This window comes from Pseudorca crassidens, chromosome 13 (assembly GCF_039906515.1).
Source record: "Pseudorca crassidens isolate mPseCra1 chromosome 13, mPseCra1.hap1, whole genome shotgun sequence".
In the NCBI taxonomy this organism is placed as follows: domain Eukaryota; kingdom Metazoa; phylum Chordata; class Mammalia; order Artiodactyla; family Delphinidae; genus Pseudorca; species Pseudorca crassidens.
In genome coordinates, this window is record NC_090308.1 from 87,003,954 (window position 1) to 87,029,092 (window position 25,139).

The 25,139-nt window shown below is 36.3% G+C and overlaps 1 protein-coding gene across 2 annotated transcripts in view; it reads left to right on the top strand.

Annotated features, from left to right (window-relative positions):
• EYS (eyes shut homolog) overlaps positions 1-25,139 on the top strand; it is a 1,666,475-nt gene that overhangs the window by 818,589 nt on the left and 822,747 nt on the right. The window lies entirely within an intron of this gene.

A 25,139-nucleotide genomic window follows, 5' to 3' on the forward strand; every position in this document is an offset into this window, starting at 1 on the left:
AACAGAAACACCATATAGCAACTGACAGAAAATAATATCCTGTATATGAATTTGAATTCAGAGTCTTGAAATAATTAATGAAAAGCCACTTTTCTTAGATAACTGCTCTTAGCTTAAAGCATTTTATAAATTACTAATCTCCTTTACCCTTGTAAATTACTATCAAGTTAGGAAACGTGCAAAAAAAGTTTAAGAAATTGTATTTTACAGAAAGAGGATATTTTGCATTTTTAAAAGAGTTCTATCTTGTGGCATTTCAAGTGTAATTGTGGCAGTGAAGTTAATTTTTCTTCAGTGAGGAATTTATTAGTTTTGTGTGTGTATGTGTTTGCGTATATGCTTCAGAAGAAATACACATTATATCAATATTTTAAAGTTTTTAAGTGAGTGACTTATGGCTGGCAAATCAGTAATATGAAAGACCAAATCATTATATTCGGTGTGTCCAATATGATATGATTTTCTTTACAAAGTTTCTAAAAATAACATAGTAAGTTTAATTACAAATTTAAAAGTAGAATCCTCCTTGTGCTTTTATAAGATGACAGCTGGTTGTCTAATTTATGACTTATCGACAATGCCTAACACGTCACTGCTCACAGAGAAGGTTCTTAGTAAATGTAGCTGAGTTACACCTCCTCTCCTACAGTAACCCCATAGTCACCCCTGACTGTCCAGACAATCAGGACACAAATTCCCCATTTCTAGGAAATTGAATCCTAGTTTTGCCCTTTATGAGCAAAATCTTGTCACATTGCATTTTGCTCATCCCTCACTCCAACTGCAAACATCCTTTGATGGTTTTGACCTCCTCCAATTCTCCTAGCCTCCTTCTAGTTTCTCTTGCCTCCCTAATCCTTTTAGACAAGGTAATCAATCATTTCCAAGACATGCTGGCATTTTACCAATATCTTCATCCACTGTATTGGTCAGGGTCAAATCAGGGAAAAGATAGCAAACTCCAACTTGATACTTGGGGAGAGTTTAATAAAAAGATCATTTACAAATATATGGGTAGGGTATAAGGAAACAATGAGGCATAGTATGGTTTGCTGGGACTAGTACCAGCAGAATGTCATTACTGCCCCTAGGCCAGAACGGGCAAAGGAAAGGGCAGTTACCAGGACCCAGAAACTATGGAGGAAAGCTGCCAGCTTACAGAAGCTATGGCTTCTCTGTAGGGGAAGACAGAGCAGTCCAAGGCAATCCAAGATGGAGAAGTCCAGGAGATGTACACACAACCTCACTGTCTCCTGTCCCTGTTGGCCAAACCCATTCAGGATCTGGAAAAGATCTTTAAAACCACATCTGGTCTAATATTTTCATGTAAAGGAAAGGTGAGGCAGGCCATAGTAGAATGGCCTGCAGTGCTAAAATCTTCAGTACGTTCTAATACACTGCCAAAGTATGGAAGGAATGTGTCGCTGACGCAGGGAGAATTTCCTTGTATGTTTCTAAAGTGAACCATTGGGCATTACTATTTCCTCCCTTCATGCTTCTTCCATACTAGGAAGTATAAAAGGTGGAGAGCCTGTTATTCTGTGCTCCCTTGCTCTGGTGAATTCCTCACCTTGCACTGGGTTGCTGAGAAAAAAAAAAAAAAAAGATACCCCAAGCACCCTCTTGTGATCAGCAAAGTGAGCATCATGGCACAACCTCTACCAGTGCGTCTCCTAGAGTTTGGTGGGACTTTTGACGCATATTATTGCTATTTTGCAGTCCATCCACAGCTCTATTAAGCTGAATGGAAGGTGTTGTGGTACCCATCCTCTAAACAATCCAGTCTTTGTGGTTTGGTCTAACTCATGAAGAAAATGAAACCTAAGAGAGAAAAAAGAACATTTTTTAGCAGTTCATATTAATTTTCTGTAGTAATATGTCTATTTTTTTTTTCTACCAGTTGTTTGGGAAGAGTGTAAGGGAGAGCAACCGGAGATTCCTGACCCAAATATTCTCTAGTAGCAGTGGGTAACAAAAATAGCACAAAAAGAAAAGTTTGCATGAGTTCCATTTATTCCATTCATGGTTGTAACGTTTCAAGTTAAAAAAAAAAAATCCAGTACTATATTAGTAAAATTCTAGAAAATGGTAAATGTTATTTTCTCCAGGAAGAAAAGAATGAGTCAAAGTAAGATATTTAATAATGAAATTTACCACATCATTAGAGATAAAGACATTGACATTTATTTTATAGTTTACTGAGAGTGTTTATTTTTTTCTCTTTTCTTCTTTCTATTCTAAGGGATTTACATTATCTCCAAATCTTTTAGGTATATATTATTGTTGACAAACATAACAATATAAATAGCTCACAATGATACTTAATCCCATTCTTTTTTTTTTTAAACATCTTTATTGGAGTCTAATTGCTTTACAATGATGTGTTAGTTTTTGCTTTATAACAAAGTGAATCAGTTATACATATACATATGTTCCCATATCCCTTCTCTCTTGCATCTCCCTCCCTCCCACCCGCCCTATCCCACCCCTCTAGGTGGTCACAAACCACTGAACGATCTCCCTGTACTATATGGCTGCTTCTCACTAGCTGTCTATTTTACGTTTGGTAGTGTATATATGTCCATGCCACTCTCTCGCTTTGTCACAGCTTACCCTTCCCCCTCCCCATATCCTCAAGTCCATTCTCTAGTAGGTCTGTGTCTTTATTCCAGTCTTACCCCTAGGTCCTTCATGACCTTTTTTTTTTTTCTTAGATTCCATATATATGTGTTAGCATATGGTATTTGTCTTTCTCTTTCTGACTTACTTACTCTGTATGACAGACTCTAGGTCCATCCACCTCACTACAAATAACTCAATTTCGTTTCTTTTTATGGATGAGTAATATTCCATTGTATATATGTGCCACATCTTCTTTATCCATTCACCTGTTGATGGACACGTAGGTTGCTTCCATGTCCAGGCTATTGTAAATAGAGCTGCAATGAACATATTGGTACATGACTCTTTTTGAATTATGATTTGCTCAGGGTATATGCCCAGTAGTGGGATTGCTGGGTCATATGGTAGTTCTATTTTTAGTTTTCTAAGGAACTTCCATACTGTTTTCCATAGTGGCTCTATCAATTTACATTCCCACCAACAATGCAAGAGGGTTCCCTTTTCTCCACACCCTCTCCAGCATTTATTGTTTGTAGATTTTTTGATGATGGCCATTCTGACTGGTGTGAGGTGATATCTCATTGTAATTTTGATTTGCATTTCTCTAATGATTAATGATGTTGAGCTTTCTTTCATGTGTTTGCTGGCAATCTGTATATCTTCTTTGGAGAAATGTCTATTTAGGTCTTCTGCCCATTTTTGAATTGGGTTGCTTTTTGTTATTGAGCTGCATAAGCTGCTTGTAAATTTTGGAGATTAATCCTTTGTCAGTTGCTTCATTTGCAAATATTGTCTCCCATTCTGAGGGTTGTCTTTTGGTCTTGTTTATGGTTTCCTTTGCTGTGCAAAAGCTTTGAAGTTTCATTAGGTCCCATTTGTTTATTTTAGTCTTTATTTCCATTTCTCTAGGAGGTGGGTCAAAAAGGATCTTGCTGTGATTTATGTCATAGAGTGTTCTGCCTACGTTTTCCTCTAAGAGTTTTATAGTGTCTGGCCTTACATTTAGGTCTTTAATCCATTTTGAGCTTATTTTTGTGTATGGTGTTAGGGAGTGTTCTAATCTCATACTTTTACATGTACCTGTCCAGTTTTCCCAGCATCACTTATTGAAGAGGCTGTCCTTTCTCCACTGTACATTCTTACCTCCTTTATCAAAGATAAGGTGACAATATGTGTGTGGGTTTATCTCTGAGCTTTCTATTCTGTTCCATTGATCTATATTTCTGTTTTTGTACCAGTACCATACTGTCTTGATTACTGTAGCTTTGTAGTATAGTCTGAAGTCAGAAAGCTTGATTCCTCCAGCTCCATTTTTTGTTCTCAAGATTGCTTTGGCTATTCGGGGTCTTTTGTCCATTCTTTAAGTAGAAACAGAAGAGGTAGTTCCATTAAACTCATAAACTAGTCAAAATGCCTTTTATGTACATATTTCTTCTTATAGTATTTAAAAACTCTATTGGGGAAATGCATTATTTAAGTAACCAAAAACACAAACTACTGCTGCTTGATACTATACAGAACAAAGTTTAAAAGGTGAAATTTGTTGAATACCTTAAAAGTAGATAAATGGAGACATATCTTTATTTGAGAGCTCAGAAGTGTGATCTCTTAACACTACATAGACACTACATTTGAAAAGTATACAGCAATTTCAAACAATTTCAAATGGGATAATTGTTGAACCCTGATTAAGTCATTTTAAAGCGAAAGAGAGTAGGAAGAGAAATGTTGAAAAGGAATGGCAATAAGAGAACTTGTTGGTAAAGTATTAAAATAAACTTTAATAAATGATTATGATGTTATCACAGGGATGCAGATAAAAAAATAGAACAGAAAGTCCAGATATATATGTATACACATTAGATATAAAATTACATAAAAAGGAGGGATCTTAATTGATAAATATTTTAATACTTACTAAATTATGTTGATGCATTCTGTTATTTTGAAAACTCTTCCCCTATATCTTATACCAAAATAAATCCTATGAGTACTAACTAGATAAAATTACAAAATAAAACATTAAATAATCTAAATAAAATATAAGTTAATATTTATTTGATCTCTAACTGGAAATTTTTAATCTCGAAGCAAAAATAGAAAATTATAAGTAAAATGTTGATAGTGAGTGTATTTATAGTAGAATAACTAAAATTAATACTTTTTTAAGCCAAAAATTATCATAAACATAATGCAGATATATGCAAAATTGTATTGCCTCATAAGATAGACATATGGCTGTAAAATACTCTGTCAAATCAAAGTGCAAAAGCTGACCACTGGAAGAGTAAAACAGTTTGCTATAAACAAACAATAAAAATATATTTCAAAATCATCAGAATCAATTGAAGATAACAAATTTAAAATGAGACAAATTTTATCTGTTTGCCAGTTTTTTGGGGGTTTTTTTGTTTGTTTTTTAATTGTAATACTCTGAATTGGTGAAGATTCTCTACTCTTTGGGGGGAAAGTAAATGGGCACCCTCTTTTCAGAGGTTGCTTGCCATCAGAAATGTTTTAAGTTTTAACATATCAATTTCAGTTTTAGGAAATTATTACTGATATACCCAAATTATGTTATTAAAATAATAAATATTTGGAAACAACTGTGTTCAGAAGTGGTCATTGTACTAAATAAATGCTGACATGAAAAGTTGCTTCTCTCATACTATTAAGTGGAACTGATAAAACCACATATTTGCTCAGACATGTGTAGTGCAAGCACACCACACATATTCATACATAGGATTCTTTCAAAACATTAATGTTGCTTTTAATATTGTTTTATTTTCTGAAAGTTTTACACTGATTATATATTTTATACTCATAGTAAAATATGTTTCTGCAAATATTTGTGCATAGTGAGAAAAAAATGTCAGAAAGTATATTTAATCACTTTATTCATATTAGATCAAAATGATCAATTTTACAAGAATCTTGAAGACAATATCCATGTAGAAAAAAAAAAGAAAATAATTGCTAATTAACCTTATTATAGTGACAAGAGAGTCAACTGAAAAAAATGTAGTATATTTCTCAGAAATAACATAGGGATATATCTTTATATTCAAACATGCCATGCACTTTTTTAAAACTAAATTACTATATATGTTGAAATCATTAGTAACGTGTCTGCAGCATTTTTACATTTTAATGAAATTGGAAAAAAAAATGGAATGGCATTAAGCACATTATTTTATCCAATATTCAGATGTTAACTGACTGACTACTTTGTGAAAAGCACCAGACACTGCTGTAATTTTTGGTTTGTTTTGTCTGTTTGGCCCAGAATTGCTCAGATATGAATTACACCTTTTTGAAACAATCATACCTGTTTTTCATTTCTATCTCTTGGCAAATTTAGAACCATGTTTTTATCCTAGGGTTTTCAAATGACTCATTATTATGTTTACATTTCATAAGCCAGAAAATTTGGATGAAGAAGCTGTCCTTTGGTGAAAACTACTAAGTGCCAGAGGAGACAGACACTTGAAGCTGACACATGACACCTCGTGCTGCACCTCCCCTTAGCCTTGTGGGCAAGGAAGTACTTACATAGTGATAGAAGCTTTTGTTGCAATATCGAATAGTCACTTTTGTTCTAATTTACTTGCAATTTATAAAACAAATCCCATACAGAACTGACCCTGTAATGAACACCACAGTTTTCCTGCAGCTCAAATTATATCTGCTGACACCCAGCACAGGGCAGTAATAAATTCAGAAGTAACATTCTGACATTTTCTCTCCTGTGCATCTTCCAGCATCTTCCACAAATGAATACCCTGTGCTTTTTGTGTTGTGTTAGTTTGCAGTATTCAAAAGCATTCATTATTTGCATTTTATTCCCACTGGTCACTAAAATGAATTGTATTATTGACACCATATACAAAATATAGTAGAGTGAATATAATAATTTAATAATACAATTTTTTTTCATGCACGTTACTGTTCTTTGGTTTCAAAATGCTTTCATCTTTATTGTCGAATATCCATCTCAGCAGCATGTGACCTTGGGAAAATTAATCACAAAGACCAGGGATTGGCAAAGTATGGCCTGCATGTCAAACCTGGCCAGGCCTACTACCTGTCTTTGTAACGAGTTTTGCTGGAATATAGCTTTACTCATTTGTTTATGTATTTTCCATGGCTGATATTGTACTATGACAGCTGTCAGCTTCCAAAGTGGTGTTAGAATATGCATCCTCCAAGACATGTAATAAAAGCAGTTGAGTTATTTTGTTTCAGTGTTCAGAGTTAGCTCTTACTAAGAACAAAATGCACATACTAGCTCTGAAATATGAAGTGTGTAATTTTGATCATGTGACGAAAGGACTAAATTCTCTTATGTTTGTGTTTAAAACTGGCATTGCACAATATAAAGATGAATGGTCAAAGTTTTGCTAATAATTGAAATTTTTAAATTTTCTTGGAATGACCTTAAACAGAAAGTAAAAAAATACTATGAAAAGATGGGAAAGAGACCACAAGTAAAAAGGGAAAAGCTTTATATTTTAGTACCTTTAATGGAACATTTTTTATTGCTTCTTTTAAACAAATGACCTCACATTTTCATTTTGCATTTGGTTCCCTGAGTGGTGTATCCAGCCCTGCCTGTGCTATTGCGGTTCTGGAATTCTCTTCCCTCCTCCTCCAGGCCGGTTTCATGTAGTTTTGCAGTTGGAATCCTCCAGGGTACGTTCTTAAATGTTTCCCCTCTCTCTTGTCTCCTTCCTTTCACACACTCTTCACGCTTCTTCTCTCAATTCTCATTCCTTTATTCGAAATTTGTCTTTGGAGGTGAAGCACCTACATTCATGGCTTCAAATACATGGAGAGGTATAAATCTCTCCCACTTTCAGAATCACATTTTTAACCAGTCAGTGCCTCAGAAACCTAAGATAAAATCTTTATCTCCCTAACTGCAAACTCCATCTCTCTCCCTACCCATACATTTTCTCCCCTGATTCATACCTCAGACATGAAATTTATATCATCTATTTTTCCAAACTTCAGGGTAAACTTTAGTTCATCAAAAGCACTATGGATTCTATCTATAAAGTTCTCTCCAGCAGCTTCTCAGCTCACTACTATCACTCCAGTTTAAACTCTTATCATCTTTTTTGGACTACCACAGTTCTCTCTAAAATTGACTGCTTATTTATAGTCTCCATTCTCCCAGTCTCTCTTCCACATTACTTTCAGAGTTGTTCTTATGTGATTTTTTAAATTCCTCTGCTTAAAAAACTACAGTGAGTCTTCATTTCCTATCAGAGAAGGTTTAAATCTGAAGCATTACAGCTACTTCTCTACCACCCATCTCCACCCTATTTTTGAAAAACTCTCCTCAATCCCATCATACAGTTTCACAGCTCTTCTTTTTAGGGTCCATAGTCCCTCCTCATGGGTGCCCTCTATTGCCCAGTTTGTGAGAATACCTATCCTCAGGGTTGATGCAGACATCTCCTCCTATCGGAAGACGTTTGTAAAATCACTTACAATTTATGTTTTCCCTTTATTTTTCTTTACTTTATTGTCCCTCCCGCCTTGGCACCTACGAGTCTGTTCTCTATGTCTGTGAGTCTGTTTCTGGTAAAACCTATCTTAAAGTTGGTCACAAAGATTGTCATCAACTTAGTAAAAGGGAGGTTTAGCTGTGATGGTCACTATGACTAGAGCAATATAAGCTGTGGATATGCAGAAGCTGGAGGTAGGGAAAAATACCCTAAAATACCCTAAGCATGGCTGAAGTGTCTGGTCCCCTAAGGAAGAAGTTGGATAGTTCCATATACAGTAATCTCAAGGAATTATGAACTTATCAGGTCAGGATGCCTTTGGTTATCAAGTGACTTGACACCAGGAAACCCTAGGCAGCTGGTGAGACAGGTAAAGATGGGGAGGTCATGTTTGTTTCTGAGCATGATCCCAGCTGTTCAGGAAGTGTTATTCATTTAGGGAACAGCTATCTGCTCTTGGGCAAGGATTCAGCACAGCGGGAGTATGAGGCATAATGTCAGCTCTACAGTGAGAGTATGAGTGAGGATGGGCACTTGATGTTCCCAGCAGAGGACCTAAATAATCCAGTCCTGTGATCTGGGCCAGTGTTACAATAAGCCTTGCAGAACACTGTCACAGGGAGGAAATGCTTTGGCCAAGAAACAACACAGATCTTCGTGGACATCTCTGGATATTATGGGAATAAAGATGTAACTCCTGGTTTCAAGGATGATTTTAATAATAGTAGCTGCCATTTATTCAATACCTGTTTAGTAACTGACAGTGACCGGGTCCCCTCCCAACTTTGCAGATGAGAACCAGGTGGAGACTGTCCTGGCTCAGGTCCCTCAGCTAGTAAGTATCTCATGGGCATTAGAATTGTAGTTGGCAAGACCCAGATAGGATGAATTGTAAGGATAAGATATCATTCAGTGAAGGGAGTGTGGTTCTTCTTATTCTTCATGTCTTTGTTGGCTCCCATTCTTGGGTAGATCTCAGCGGGTCCCTCTGGCAAAGGGCATCCCTTCTCTGGGGTGTCCAGGGGAACAAGGTTCAAAACTGGGGTAAGGACCTGCAGCTCATGGGCTTTTGCCCATGGGTAGGGACAGCGTACCTAGTTCTTTTGTCAAAACCTTTCCCCAAAGGGAAAAAAAAAATGCAGCCAGTAGGCTTTATGTGGTGGTGGTTTCTGGACCCCCTGGTGTAGAACACCTTTGACAGCATACCTAATTACTTACCTCTCCACAGATGTAGTTTTTCTCAATTCTATGTACTATTGTCAGTCACTTGTACATAGGAAATTAATAAAAATATATTTCTGTTGCCTCCCAAATTTATTTATACTTGAAGCATGTGGTGCAGTATGACAAGCTGTCACTTTTATGAACATCAGTCAGCAGTATTTTGAGATGCTATTTAATATCAGTAATTAAGACATTATTTAAATCCCTAGACAGTGTTTTCATCTAAGTGTAACAGAGATTTGCATAACTGATGTTCTTCCTGAATAACCGTGTTTCACTTACAACACATCTTAGTGAGGATGTCCTGGTCTCTGTTTGTGGTGTGAGTGATACAGTGCTAAACAGAACACATGTCTCCTGCCCTCCTGGAGCTTAAATTCCAGTGGAGGGAGACAGATAGTAAACACTGAGTATAACAAACCTGTATTATATATAATAAAGTGTACATAGTGCAGTTTTAATATACATATTATGTGTATATACACATAATATACATATTATGTGTATATATATATATATATTATGTGATAATATGCATGGATAAAAAAGCAGAACAGACTGGTAGTGGCTGTCACAGATTCTGCACTGATGGGTGAGAGACAATGGTCAGGTTTGATCTCGCTGAGGAAGCAACTTGAAGGAGATAAGGACTGTGTAGAGGCAAGGAGGAAAAACATGTCACCAAGAGCAAGTAGCCGATGTCGTTTGCTTGACATTTTCTACGAACATAAGGGAAACTCCATGTGGTGGAACAAGTAAGCAAGAGGAAGACTTGTAGAGGGTGAAATCAGGTATATAATAGGGGAGAGGAAACAAAATCAGATTCCAGGAAGTTTAGGTCATTACAAGGGCTTGTCTTGTACTCTGAGTGAAGCAGAAAATTATGCCAGGGGTTTTGGCAGGACAGTGACAGGATCTGAGTGATCACTCCGGCTGTACTGCTGAGTATTGATTAGTGGGTAGGAGTGGGGCTGACAAAGGCAGGGGACCAGTTAGGAGGCCGATGCCCTCGTCCAGGTGAGCAATGATCTTGGCTCTGTCCAGGTGGTGGCAGTGAAGGCCTGAGAAATGGTCAGATTCTGGATCTATTTTGAAGATTAAGCCAATAAGATTTGCTGATACACAGTATTATTTTTATTTATTTTGGTAATCAGTTTTTTAAGCAGAGAGAAGTGTCTTAAACCACCCTCTGAAGACAAATAAGGAAAACTAGGCAAACCAATTTTTCCAGACATGCTGCAAATAGGATTATCTGACATTTTATCAGCTGTAAATGGTGTCTTACAATAGCTCTATTACAATGCAAAAGTCTGATAAGTTTATAATGACATTACTGATCATGGCCCTGAGGCACAGAAAGACTCTCCTGCATCTGTCATGAATTACCAAGTCATGTTCGGCATGAAATATGTGTTTGGTGTTCTGTATTTATGCTTATTCGGGAAATTTATTTGTGTTGAATGGAGGAACTCTCTACTAATAACAATATTTTGTAATCCAAGCTATCTGTGCCCTAAGTGGTAATATAACTAGAATAGTACATGTATCATATGTGTATGTGTATGTATGTGTATAGATTTGGGTGCGTGACTGTGTGTTCGTATGTAACAAGAAGCCCATATGGAGTAGACAGACCCAAGGATGTAGTATGAACTATTGAGAGAACACATGCCAGAATTAGAAAATATGGAAAGAGAAGAATACAGATCCTGAGATACTGAGATTGGATAATATTGACTTTGAAATTTTGTAAATGTGACACTGATGCTAGCATTATAAATATATTTTGATGAACAAGGTATTAGTTTCCTAGGGCTGCCACAACAAAGGAACACAAACTGGGTGACTTAAAACAGAAATTTGTTGTCTCACAGTCCTGGACCCCAGAGATCTGAAAACAAGGTGTTGGTAGGGCCAGGTTCTCCCTCTGAAACCTACAGAGGTGAGTCCTTCCTTGCTCACCGGCTTCTGGTGGGGCTGTCAGCCCTCGGTGTTCCTTGGCTTGCAGCTACATCACTAATTTCTGCCTTCTCTTGTCACGTGGTGTCCCCCTGTGTGTTCCACCATCTTCCTACAAGGACATACTAAAATCAAAAAGATTTTTTAAAACCTTGAGTTATATAATTTAATTGCCTGGTAATCTGGCAGAAGCTTGGAGGATGGACAAATCCTAAAATTCCCAGTCTCTGACTTTCTAACTCTTTGACTTTAGAAGAGCTATCTGATTAGTCTCTGTTATTAAATGAGGTTACCACTAATTTTCTGGAGTTAATTTTTAGGATTATATGAGTAAATATATATAAACTGCTGTCACAGTGCCACCTGAATGCTAGCCTCTCCCTAAGCTTCTGTTTTTGTAATTCAACTCTATACTCTCTTTTAGTTTCTAGACTATTGCCCCAGACACAGCTAATACCTGTCTGGTCCTTAAGCTCTGAGTACTTGAAATCTAAGCTTGATGTTTGCCCTGAATTTTATTGATATATACTCTATTTTGATTTGCTCACTTACGGTTCACTAACTTACTCTGTTTTGATATTTTATTTCTAGACAGAGACACACTCTTGCAGCTCTTGTAGTTGTAAACCCCTGGTTGTACTTTGGCCAGGGATTTCTAACCCTTCCCTAGGTCTCTTTAGTTCATATTAATGCTTTGAAGCGTGTATAATCAGTTCCAGAAGAGTCAGTAGTGAGGCTCCCTAGATCTGGGGTGAGGCTGTCCTCTCCTTCCTGAGACCTTGACTCCTCCTTCTGCATTCACACCCTGATGGCAGCCAATGTCTAACCCCTACTCTCAGCTTTGAATTACAGGATCCTCCAAGTGTAGAAATGACATTAATTCCTATAACCCTATCATATTTTCTTCCCTTCCCTCCAAAACTTCCCTATTTTACTTTCTAAACAGTGATTTTAAGTGTTTAAGAAACAAGACATGAATATTCCATCCATATTTGAAAACTGAAAAAAATTCTGGATAGAATTTGGAAAATTCAGATGATAAGCACAACTCTTTTGATCTAAGATTATAACTATGAACTGTATTTTTCTATTTGATTTTCATAAATGCTCTTATTTTGGGTGAAGCTTCTCTAAGTAACTTACCATTTAGCTTAGATTTTGGATAATTTTTATTTCCTCTAGTGTTTTTTCTGTCTCTTCCTTTGATACCATTGCCTTTTTCACTCTTTACAGCATCTGATGGGCTCTCTATAATGGAAGGAAATAAAATAAAGTTGTGTTTTATCATTTTGATAGTGGAAATTAATAAACACTGCAATTTTGTACTTTTAGACCATTTAATATTTATACCTGAAGGTAGCTAAGTATCACTGTTTCTACTTGAAAAAAGTCGTCTTTTTTTTTTTTTCAAAACAAAATAGGGCCTGTAATTAAAGTAACATTTTTCACAAACTGGCTGAAAAAAGTATATTTATTTTTATTAACCCCACAGGAATTGCCCCCTATTTTATACTTATTTAATTTTTAAAGCACAATAGATAAATAATATCAGTTGAATTCCACAGACATAGGTGGAAACTGAAACATGCGTGCAAAGGACTTACACTTTTTTTATTGATGCCCCATAAATATTAGCATATTGTTTTCTAAAGCGTCCTTACCACAGCATGGGGGTTTAGAATTTAGGCTCTAGAACCAAGCTATATAATTCCAAATCTACTTAGTAATGGTGTGATCTTGGGAATACTTAGCCTTTCTCTCTTTAAAATGGGAATAATAACCATGGCCACTGCAAACAGCTCTTGTGAAGATTAAACTAGACAAGGCATGTGCTGTGCTTAACTCAGTTTTTAGAGGTAGTCAGTCTATGTACATTGCATCTATCATTACTCTTAACATAAAATCAAAAAAGTGCAAAACAAATCCTCCATTAAAACATTTTTTTAAATTAGGAGAAAAACATACATGGTGAAGAAAACCTGTCCACAGTTGGCATGGTAAAGGGAGTATGCTGCTTCCTGAGGTTACTGTGCTCTTGACCCCACTGCAGTGATATGCTCATAGCAAGGGGGCTTGGCATCCATCCACACAGTGGACAAGTGGACAAACTGAACCCATCTATATGGACATTGGAATGTTTCTTTCTGAGTCAACTGTATTTCAAGACACAGACAGTGGTAGACATTACAAATGGTTAAATAAATAATAGGAAGGTTCTGACTCAAAGATAAAATCCTCACAAAAATAATAAATTTTATAAACATCCGAAAGTACTTTTCAAATGTAAAGGGTCTAGGAAAAATAATTTTCTAGCATAAACTAGAAAAGTCATGATTAGAAGTACCAGCCAGTAGATGAAGAAGCAGTTACCACATTTGGAATGACAATTAATCAACTAGTTTCACCCCTTCACTTTACAAGCAAACAGAAGCAAGAGGACAATTTGTTTCTAAATCATCTCCATGTCCTATTCATCACCAAAATATTTGTTACAGATTTGTAAACATATATAAATTAAGTATTATAAAAGATATGGATTTTGCTTGAAATTATAATCTCTATAAAAAATGTAAATACTTTTTTGGTATTTTATTGATTTGGTACTAATTGTCTTTATTTCCTGGTGATAGAAATCAGTGTTCACCCATTTTTTTTCTGTTTAGCTCATTTCAAAAAGAAATTTTATTGAGAGATGTAGTACTAATTGACTGAATCACAAGCAAGAAATTAAACTCATATTAGTTTAATTTTACCATATAGACCATATAAGGACTCCAGCTTGTAAACTATAAATATTTGTGTGCCCAAATTTTGAACAGAACCACTAATATTAAAGATAAAATACGTAAGATTTCACTTTAATATATGTAAAATCTCTGGGACAGAGCTAATTTCCAAACATAGGACAAGTTTTTTAGGAATAGGGTTCGTTTTGTTTTGTTTGTTTTTTTCATGTTATACATGAAAAGAGACATGGATGAAAGTAAGCAACTCAATGTGTTATATACATCCAATAAGAATAATTTGCTTTTAATAAATTTGTTAACAAAAACACATTTATTGCTTCTTAAAATTGTGTTGGAAGATTATTCTTTTATCTGAAAGAATAATCTCTTTTATCTGTATTTTTTTCATGAAGGGTCATTGGAATTCTTTAGCTTTTATCCCTTTATAGATTTAATTTCTATTTGAAGCTTTCCACTTGTGCTATCAATGTTTTTTTTCAAAAAATTACTTAACTGCTAATAGCATATAACCAAGATAATATCCATGACTTGATGTTTTTAAATATTTTGTTTGCATGAAATGATCAATTACCTTTCAAAGTTAACTTTCAGCTATTTCTTGGAATGTATAGCTTAGCACTTACAGATGTCCTAGACTGGCAGGTCTCATTTTAAATGGTAAACTTTAGCCTCCAGTGTCCTTGCTTTGAAACTTGCCCTCATCTTACATAATTAATTTCAATTCAATGCAAAGCAAATTTTCTCAAAGACATTTTGATGTTGATTTTTTTTAATTTTGCATTTGAAATGGATTTAAGTGTCTTAGCATTTTTATTATCTGCTTCCCTTAATGTGAAACAAATTAGGTAAGGAAATTGAAGAAAAAAAAAATAGGTTCTTGTAAAAGAGATAAGTATCCTGGTCTACCCACTCTATCTTCAGAAATGTCAAGTTACACCAAATTTTTAGTTCCTCTGCCAACTACTATATTTGCTAACTATTCAAATATTGTTCTACTTTTTTTTTTTTTTTTTTTTTGCGGTACGCGGGCCTGTCACTGTGGTGGCCTTTCCAGTTGTGGAGCACAGGCTCCGGGCGCGCAGGCTCAGCGGCCATGGCTCACGGGCCCAGCCGTTCCACGGCATGTGGGATCTTCCTGAACCGGGGCATGAACCCGTGTCCCCTGCATCGGCAGGCGGACTCAACCACTGAGCCACCAAGGAAGCCCTTGTTCTACTTTTAAAGAGAAATTTTTATGCATTTCAAATATTGTTACTCCACATATATTTGTTCTGGAAAAATAAAAATCTAATTCTAAAAATATGGGAAAACTAGAAAACATTTGAAAGAATTATACTCAGGTCGTACTAATTTCACAAGTATCATACCTTCTTCAGACCTGGTCATGGTTAATTTGAGGCTACTACATGGAAATTGGCAAATTCAGTTCAAATTTTAGAATTTTAAAAAATACGTTACCGTTAACTTTATTGATCCTGACAGTGTGATTTGGAGACCAAGTTAGGACCAGGACCAGATAATGTAATTGCCTGTAAAAATGCTGCAAATATCACTTCTCATCTTTTTTATCTTATTCTTTTTTCATGAATAGAGAATTCTATTTCTGTAATTTTCTTCATTAAAAAAAAAAAAATTCAACCCTCCTACATGTCAACATCAAATTCTAAAGCCTGCCTAGGTGGCTGGCTGAAGCACGATGGGCCAGGGGAGATTGGAGTAGATGAAAGAGATCTCAGCTGAGAGACTTGGTTCAGAGTCAGCAGATACAGATGCTAGAGCAAAGGGGTTATGCAGAAAGCATTATGCCTTTTTTTTTTTTGCTGGGTAACAAATCACCACAATCTTAATGCTATGTATTATTTTACAGCTACTATAGGTCAGAAGTCCAGGAATATGCCAATGGAATTTCTGCTCTGGCTATTGTCCCATCTGGGCTTAGGGTCCTCCTCCAACTCACTACTTGTGGAAGGAATTCTTTTCTTTGCTGTTGTAGGACGGAGGTGCCTTTTTCTCACTGGCCATCAGCTGGGTACAGCTCTCAGTTCCTAGAAGCCATTCTCGAGCCTGTGCCCCCAACTCCCTCTGTCTCAGTAACAGAGAGCATTCCTGGTGTCTAACCTCTCTCACCCCATGAATTCCTTGACTTCCTCTTCTGCAACTTGTGGAAGAAAATGGTCTGCTTAAGGGGCTCCTGTGATTAGATTAGGCCCACTGTGTAATCTTCCTTTGCTTATAGCAGAACATAATCACCAGAGTGATAGCTTCCCATACTCACAGGATCCACCCACATTCAAAGGGACATTGATCAAGGATGAGGGTCATGGAAAGGGTCATCTTAGTATTCTGCTGACAACGCAGGAGAATCCAGAAAACTGTGATATGGTGGGGTGAGGCAGTAAATGGAAACTACAAAACCCCATAACAAGTAGACCTCCAGCTGGTGAACCATGGTTAGGAGACCTCTTTGCTGGATCTGGTCTGGGTGAATGAATACAAGCAGAAGTGGGTTCTCAGTGTTCAGACTGAGATCAGGACACAAAAATTTATAAATGAACAAAGGATTAGAAATGAAAATTAAAAAAAATGAGTGAGAGAGACCAAGTAGTGTTTATGACTCTAACTCAGGGTAGCAGTTCCTAGAATAGGTCAAATTGTACCTGTGATTAGATGGTGGTGTTTACATGTTCTTTATATCACTTTTAACCACTTTCTTGCAAAACTAATAGCTAAATATATTAAGGATATCCTATGTGGTAGGAGTGAGCTAAACACGATACATTTAACTTCTCACTTTGTCCTCACAGCAGTTCTTCAAGGTTCTGTGGGGACCTGGGACAAGCTTTGCGATGGTGAGAGCCTTGGTACGATGTCACTATGATGACCCCCCTCTTCTATGACAATTGTTTTATGGTAATTAAGTGTATAGTTGTCCATTTTCCATCAGCACACACTAGAAAATACATTGTCTAAAAGCCTCACTTTTTTTGTGCCCTGAGTATTGAGCACAGAGGTAGGTATTCAGCATAAATTTGATGTATTTTATTGTTCCTAAAAACATATTTTGGAGGTAAACTTAGTGGTGGAGGAGATTGGATTTGGGTTTGGGAACCTAAATTTAAACTTAGTGCCCCTTAAATTGCTCTAAGATTCTGTGCAGATCACTACCCTCAGCTTCTTCATGTGACAAAGTGAAGAACCAAGAAAGATTTTCTCTGATTAGAAACAGGTATGAGCTCTTTCTTATGATGTACAATAGTTATATTTAACCTGTTTCTAATAGAAGTTTTCAAACGTATTCAGATTTTGGAGATGTGACAAATGAATATCAAATGGTCATTTTTCCAATGTATCTGCTTGTATGGTCAGTTATTCGTTCTTGGTACTTTTAATTAGATAAGACAGAACATTAAAAAATAACTTGATTTATTTATACAAATAGCTACTATTTGTTTACTATTCATTTCTTTAAGGCACACAGCTGGCAGTGGAAACACCCATACTTCTTTCTCCTGTTGCCCTAGAAACGGTTTCTATAGTAACTGAGTATATTGTGCTGGAGACCCAAAGACTACACATGAGTGTATGCAGTCATAACGAGAAACAGTCTTCACATGATCTTTTATTTTTCAGCTTAAAAATAATTAATATCAAGTCAGTTAGAACTCTTGTAACAAGTAGAGCATAAAATATTTCAATGAGCAATGGAGGACAATTTTGATTTATTTCTTTAATCTCAATTAAGTAAATAACAAAGCTTGTTACAAAAATGTTCCCACACTTTATTTCTTTGATATCAGTTTCAAGAATAGTGCGAAATTATCTCCTAAAAGTTATTACTCTCACTACAAACACTCATTGTGGTTAAAAATAAAGGTCCAAATATAAAGTCTATCTTATTCATGTGCATAATGCATTTTAGACAAATACTCTTCTGAATAATTAGAAATACTCGTGACTTGTGATGTAAATTAATAAACATTATGTGACTATTTAAATGATCTCTCTGGAGCTATTATGATGCACGGCCCTTTGAAATCATTTTTTCCTATAACAAATATGCACAACTGAGTTTTTACAGAATGGAATGTAATTTAAAACAATAGATAAGTAATTTAATTTGTAATATAAAAAAAGACTTCATTTTATATATGATCTAGTATCTATTTGTAGTTTGTGCTGTATCTTTTGTTTTAGTCATTGTTCAACATTGATTATTTTTCGTCCATTCCTATTCTGGATCCACCTACTTTGTGATTGTCCTGTACGTTCCCCCAAGAATTTCACTTTCTCTTAAAGAGTATCAAGTAATAGCTGTCTGAAGATGCCCAGAAGAAAGGCTTTTCCTCTCATGCCAGAGTTATTTTCCTTAACATTATACTTTAGGTCTTACACAAGCTAGTTTCTAAATTTAAAATGGCTTTCATCCTCAAACACTGCTGAAGTCTTATACTTGTTTCAAAGCTTCTGTCAAAACGTCATCTCTCCAAGGAGTCATCGTTAGTGTCCCTCACCTTCTGACCCCCAGGGGAATTAATTGCCATATTATTTAGAAGGAACTATGTCTCTGTATAGTCTTCTATAATACTCATTTTCCCATGGGATTTATTCTTCTGCAGTCTTTCTCATGTTTTTATCCCCCTCCACATTACCCCCCACAGAGTGCATTGAAATCGGTGTCACACAAGGATTTCTGAATTGAATTGACTCTCCTGACTAAATACTTTTTGCTGTTCCTATGTCAGTGGATCACTGTGCTGATGTAGGGAGAGTTTCTTACTCGTTATTGATATTGTGTTCAAATGTAGAAACTTGAAAAAGCATTAGAAGATGTTTTAAACTATTGGATTTGACCAGGGGAAGGTCTCGGCACTGTGCTCACAGGTGCTCCTCTCTCTCGGATGCTACTTCTTGATCTGTTTTGCTGGCTCATCCTCCTTTACTTGCTCTATCTTTGTTAGTCCTTCTCACTCACAGGAGAACTCAGGTCTTGCACATTTTTTTTTTTTACATCTTTATTGGAGTATAATTGCTTTACAATGGTGTGTTACTTTCTGCTTTATATCAATCTGAATAGCTATATATATACATACACATATATCCCCATATCTTTGCATCTCCCTTCCTCCCACCCCTCTAGGTGGTCACAAAGCACCGAGCTAATCTTCCTGTGCTACGCGGCTGCTTCCCACTAGCTATCGGTTTTACATTTGATAGTGTATATATGTATATATGTCCATGCCACTCTCTCACTCACTTTGTCCCAGCTTACACTTCACCCTCCCTGTGTCCTCAAGTCCATTCTCTAGTAGGTCTGCATCTTTATTCCTGTCCTGCCCCTAGGTTCTTCATGACCTTTTTTTTTTTTTTTTTAGATTCTATATATATGTGTTAGTATACGGTATTTCTTTTTCTCTTTCTGACTTACTTCACTCTGTATGACAGACTCTAGGTTCATCCACCTCACTACAAATAACAAAATTTCATTTCTTTTCATGGCTGAGTAATATTCCATTGTATATATATGTGCCACATCTTCTTTAAACGTTCATCTGTCAATGGACACTTAGGTTGCTTCCATGCCCTGGCTATTGTAACTAGAGCTGCAATGAACATTGTGGTACATGACTCTTTTTGAATTATGGTTTTCTCAGGGTATATGCCCAGTAGTGGGATTGCTGGGTCGTATGGTAGTTCTATTTTTAGTTTTTTAAGGAACCTCTATACTGTTCTCCATAGTGGTTGTATCAATTTACATGCCCACCAACAGTGCAAGAGGGTTCCCTTCTCTCCACACCCTCTCCAGCATTTATTGTTTGTAGATTTTTTGATGATGGCCATTCTGACCGGTGTCAGGTGATACCTCATTGTAGTTTTGATTTGCATTTCTCTAATGATTAGTGATGTTGAGCATCCTTTCATGCGTTTGTTGTCAATCTGTATATCTTCTTTGGAGAAATGTCTCTTTAGGTCTTCTGCCCATTTTTGGATTGGGTTGTTTGTTTTTTTGTGATATTGAGCTGCGTGAGCAGCTTGTATATTTTGGATATTAATCCTTTGTCAGTTGCTTCATTTGCAAATATTTTCTCCCATTCTGAGGGTTGTCTTTTGGTCTTGTTTATGGTTTCCTTTGCTGTGCAAAAGCTTTGAAGTTTCATTAGGTCCCATTTGCTTATTTTTGTTTTTATTTCCATTGCTCTAGGAGGTGGGTCAAAAAGGATCTTTCTGTGATTTATGTTACAGAGTGTTCTGCCTATGTTTTCCTCTAAGAGTTTGATAGTTTCTCGCCTTACATTTAGGTCTTTAATCCACCTCGAGCTTATCTTTGTGCATGGTGTTAGGGAGTGATCCAATCTCATACTTTTACATGTAGCTGTCCAGTTTTCCCAGCACCACTTATTGAAGAGGCTGTCCTTTCTACACTGTGCATTCCTGCCTCCTTTATCAAAGATAAGGTGACCATATGTGCGTGGGTTTCTCTCTGGGCTTTCTATCGTGTTCCATTGATCTATCTTTCTGTTTTTGTGTCAGTACCACACTGTCTTGATTACTGTAGCTTTGTAGTATAGTCTGAAGTCAGGGAGCCTGATTCCTCCAGCTCTGTTTTTCATTCTCAAGATTGCTTTGGTTATTCGGGGTCTTTTGTGTTTCCATACAAATTGTGAATTTTTTTGTTCTAGTTCTGTGAAAAATGCCAGTGGTAGTTTGATAGGGATTGCATTGAATCTGTAGATTGCTTTGGGTAGTAGAGTCATTTTCACAATATTGATTCTTCCAATCCAAGAACATGGTATATCTCTCCATCTATTTGTATCATCTTTAATTTCTTTCATCAGTGTCTTATAATTTTCTGCATACATGTCTTTTGTGTCCTTAGGTAGGTTTATTCCTAGATATTTTATTCTTTTTGTTGCAATGGTAAATGGGAGTGTTTTCTTGATTTCACTTTCAGATTTTTCATCATTAGTGTATAGGAATGCCAGAGATTTCTGTGCATTAATTTTGTATCCTGCTACTTTACCAAATTCATTGATTAGCTCTAGTAGTTTTCTGGTAGCATCTTTAGGATTCTCTATGTATCGTATCATGTCATCTGCAAACAGTGACAGCTTTACTTCTTCTTTTCTGATTTGGATTCCTTTTATTTCCTTCTCTTCTCTGATTGCTGTGGCTAAAACTTCCAAAACTATGTTGAATAAGGTGGTAAGAGTGGGCAACCTTGTCTTGTTCCTCATCTTAGTGGAAAGCTTTCAGTTTTTCACCTTGAGGACGATGTTGGCTGTGGGTTTGTCATATATGGCCTTTATTATGTTGAGGAAAGTTCCCTCTATGCCTACTTTGTGCAGCGTTTTTATCATAAATGGGTGTTCAATTTTGTCGAAAGCTTTCTCTGCATCTATTTAGATGATCATATTGTTTTTCTCCTTCAATTTGTTAATATGGTTTACCACTTTGATTGATTTGCGTATATTGAAGAATCCTTACATTCCTGAAATAAACCCCACTTGATCATAGTGTATGATCTTTAATGTGCTGTTGGATTCTGTTTGCTACTATTTTGTTGAGGATTTTTGCATCATATGTTCATCACTGATATTAGGCTGCATTTTTCTTTCTTTGTGACATCCTTGTCTGGTTTTGGTATCAAGGTGATGGTGGCCTCCTAGAATGAGTTTGGGAGTGTTCCTCTCTCTGCTATATTTTGGAAGAGTTTGAGAAGGATAGGTGTTAGCTCTTCTCTGAATGTTTGATAGAATTCACCTGTGAAGCCATCTGGTCCTGGGCTTTTGTTTGTTGGAAGAATTTTAATCACAAAATCAATTTCAGTGCTTGTGATTGGTCTGTTCATATTTTCTATTTCTTCCTGATTCAGGTTTGGCAGGTTGTGCATTTCTAAGAATTTGTCCATTTCTTCCAGGTTGTCCATTTTTATTGGCATAGGGTTGCTTGTAGTAATCTCTCATGATGTTTTGTATTTCTGCAGTGTCAGTAGTTACTTCTCCTTTTTCATTTCTAATTCTATTTATTTGAGTCTTCTCCCTTTTTCTCTTGATGAATCTGGCTAATGTTTTATCAGTTTTGTTTATCTTCTCAAAGAACGAGCTTTAGTTTTATTGATCTTTGTTATCATTTCCTTCATTTCTTTTTCATTTTTTTCTGATCTGAATTTTATGATTTCTTTTCTTCTGCCTATTTTGGGATATTTTTCTTCTTCTTTCTCTAATTGTTTTAGGTGCAAGTTTAGGTTGTTTATTCAAGATATTTCCTGTTTCTTAAGGTAGGATTGTATTGCTATAAACTTCCCTCTTAGAACTGCTTTTGCTGCATCCCATAGGTTTTGGGTCATCGTGTCTCCATTGTCATTTGTTTCTAGGTATTTTTTGATTTCCTCTTTGATTTCTTCAGTGATCACTTCGTTATTAAGTAGTGTATTGTTTAGCCTCCATGTGTTTGTATTGTTTACAGATCTTTTCCTGTAATTGATATCTAGTCTCATAGCATTGTGGTCGGAAAAGATACTTGATACAATTTCAATTTTCTTAAATTTACCAAGGCTTGATTTGTGACCCAAGATATGATCTATCCTGGAGAATGTTCCATGAGCACTTGAGAAAAATGTGTATTCTGTTGTTTTCGGATGGAATGTCCTATAAATATCAATTGAGTCCATCTTGTATAATGTATCATTTAAAGCTTGTGTTTCCTTATTTATTTTCATTTTGGATGATCTGTCCATTGGTGAAAGTGTGGTGTTGAAGTCCCTTACTATGAATGTGTTACTGTGAATTTCCTCTTTTATGTCTGTTAGTATTTGCCTTATGTATTGAGGTGCTCCTATGTTGGGTGCATACATATTTACAATTGTTATATCTTCTCCTTGGATCGACCCCTTGATCATTATGTAGTGTCCTTCTTTGTCTCTTCTAATAGTCTTTACTTTAAAGTCTATTTTGTCTGATATGAGAATAGTTACTCCAGCTTTCCTTTGGTTTCCATTTGCATGGAATATCTTTTTCCATCCCCTCACTTTCAGTCTGTATGTGTCTCAAGGTCAGAAGTGGGTCTTTTGTAGACAGCATATATATGGGTCTCGTTTTTGTATCCATTCAGCCAATCTGTGTCTTTTGGTGGGAGCATTTAGTCCATTTACATTTAAGGTAATTATCTGTATGTATGTTCCTATTCCCATTTTCTTAATTGTTTTGGGTTCGTTATTGTAGGTCTTTTCCTCCTCTTGTGTTTCTTGCCTAGAGAAATTCCTTTAGCATTTGTTGTAAAGCTGGTTTGGTGGTGCTGAGCTCTCTCAGCTTTTGCTTGTCTGTAAAGGTTTTAATTTCTCCATCAAATCTGAATGAGATCCTTGCTGGGTAGAGTAACCTTCCTTGCAGGTTTTTCTCTTTCATCACTTTAAATATGTCCTGCCAGTCCCTTCTGGCTTGCAGAGTTTCTGCTGAAAGGTCAGTTGTTAACGTTATGGAGATTCCCTTGTATGTTATTTGTTGTTTTTCCCTTGCTGCTTTTAATATATTTTCTTTGTATTTAATTTTTGACAGTTTGATTAATATGTGTCTTGGCATGTTTCTCCTTGGATTTATCCTGTATGGGACTCTCTGTGCTTCCTGGACTTGATTAAATATTTCCTTTCCCATATTAGGGAAGTTTTCATCTATAATCTCTTCAAATATTTTCTCAGTCCCTTTCTTTTTCTCTTCTTCTTCTGGAACCCCTATAATTCGAATGTTGATGTGTTTAATGTTTTCCCAGAGGTTTCTGAGACTGTCCTCAGTTCTTTTCATTCTTTATTCTTTATTCTGCTCTGCAGTAGTTATTTCCACTATTTTATCTTCCAGGTCACTTATCCATTCTTCTGCCTCAGTTATTCTGCTATTGATCCCATCTAGAGTGTTTTTAATTTCATTTATTTTGTTGTTCATCATTGGTTGTTTCATCTTTAGTTCTTCTAGGTCCTTGTTAAATGTTTCTTGCATTTTGTCTATTCTATTTCCAAGATTTTGGATCATCTTTACTATCATTATTCTGAATTCTTTTTCAGGTAGACTGTGTATTTTCTCCTCATTTATTAGGTCTGGTGGGTTTTTATCTTGCTCCTTCAACTGCTGTGTGTTTTTCTCTCTTCTCATTTTGCTTATCTTATTGTGTTTGGGGTCTCCTTTTTGCAGGCTGCAGGTTCGTAGTTCCCGCTCTTCTTAGTGTCTGTCCCTAGTGGCTATGTGAGGTCTCTTGTGGACCAGTGTCCTGAAGTTGGCTCTCCCACCTCAGAGGCACAGCACTGACTCCTGACTGCAGTTACAAGAACCTTTCATCCCCATGGCTCAGCATAAAAGGGAGAAAAAGTAGAAAGAAGGAAGTAGTAGAAGAAGAAAGAAAGAAAGAAAGAAAGAAAGAAAGAAAGAAAGAAAGAAAGAAAGAAAGAAAGAAAGAAAGAAAGAAAGAAAGAAAGGAAGGAAGGAAGGAAGGAAGGGAGGAAGGAAGGAGAAAGAAAGAAAGAAAGAAAGAGAAAGAAAGAGAGAAGGAGATAAAATAAAGTTATTAAAATAAAAAATAATTATTAAGAAAAAACTATTAAAAAACAAAACAAACAAACAAAAATAAAACGGACAGATAGAATGCTAGGACAAATGGTGGAAGCAAAGCTATACAGATAAAATTTCATACAGAAGCATACACATACACACTCACAGAAAGAGGAAAAGAGGGAAAAAAATCATAGATCTTGCTCTCAAAGTCCACCTCCTCAATTTGGGTTGATTCGTTGTCTATTTATGTATTCCACAGATGCAGTGTACATTAAGTTGATTGTGGAGCTTTAATCCCCTGCTTCTGAGGCTGCTGGGACAGATTTCCCTTTCTCCTCTTTGTTCTCACAGTTCCCGGGGCTCAGCTTTCGATTTCGCCCCGCCTCTGCGTGTAGGTCGCCGAAGGGTGTCTGTTCTTCGCTCAGACAGGACGGGGTTAAAGCAGCAGCTGCTTCGGGGGCTCTGGCTCACTCAGGCCAGGGGGAGGGAGAGGCAAGGAGTGCGGGGCGAGCCTGCGCCGGCAGAGGCCAGCGTGA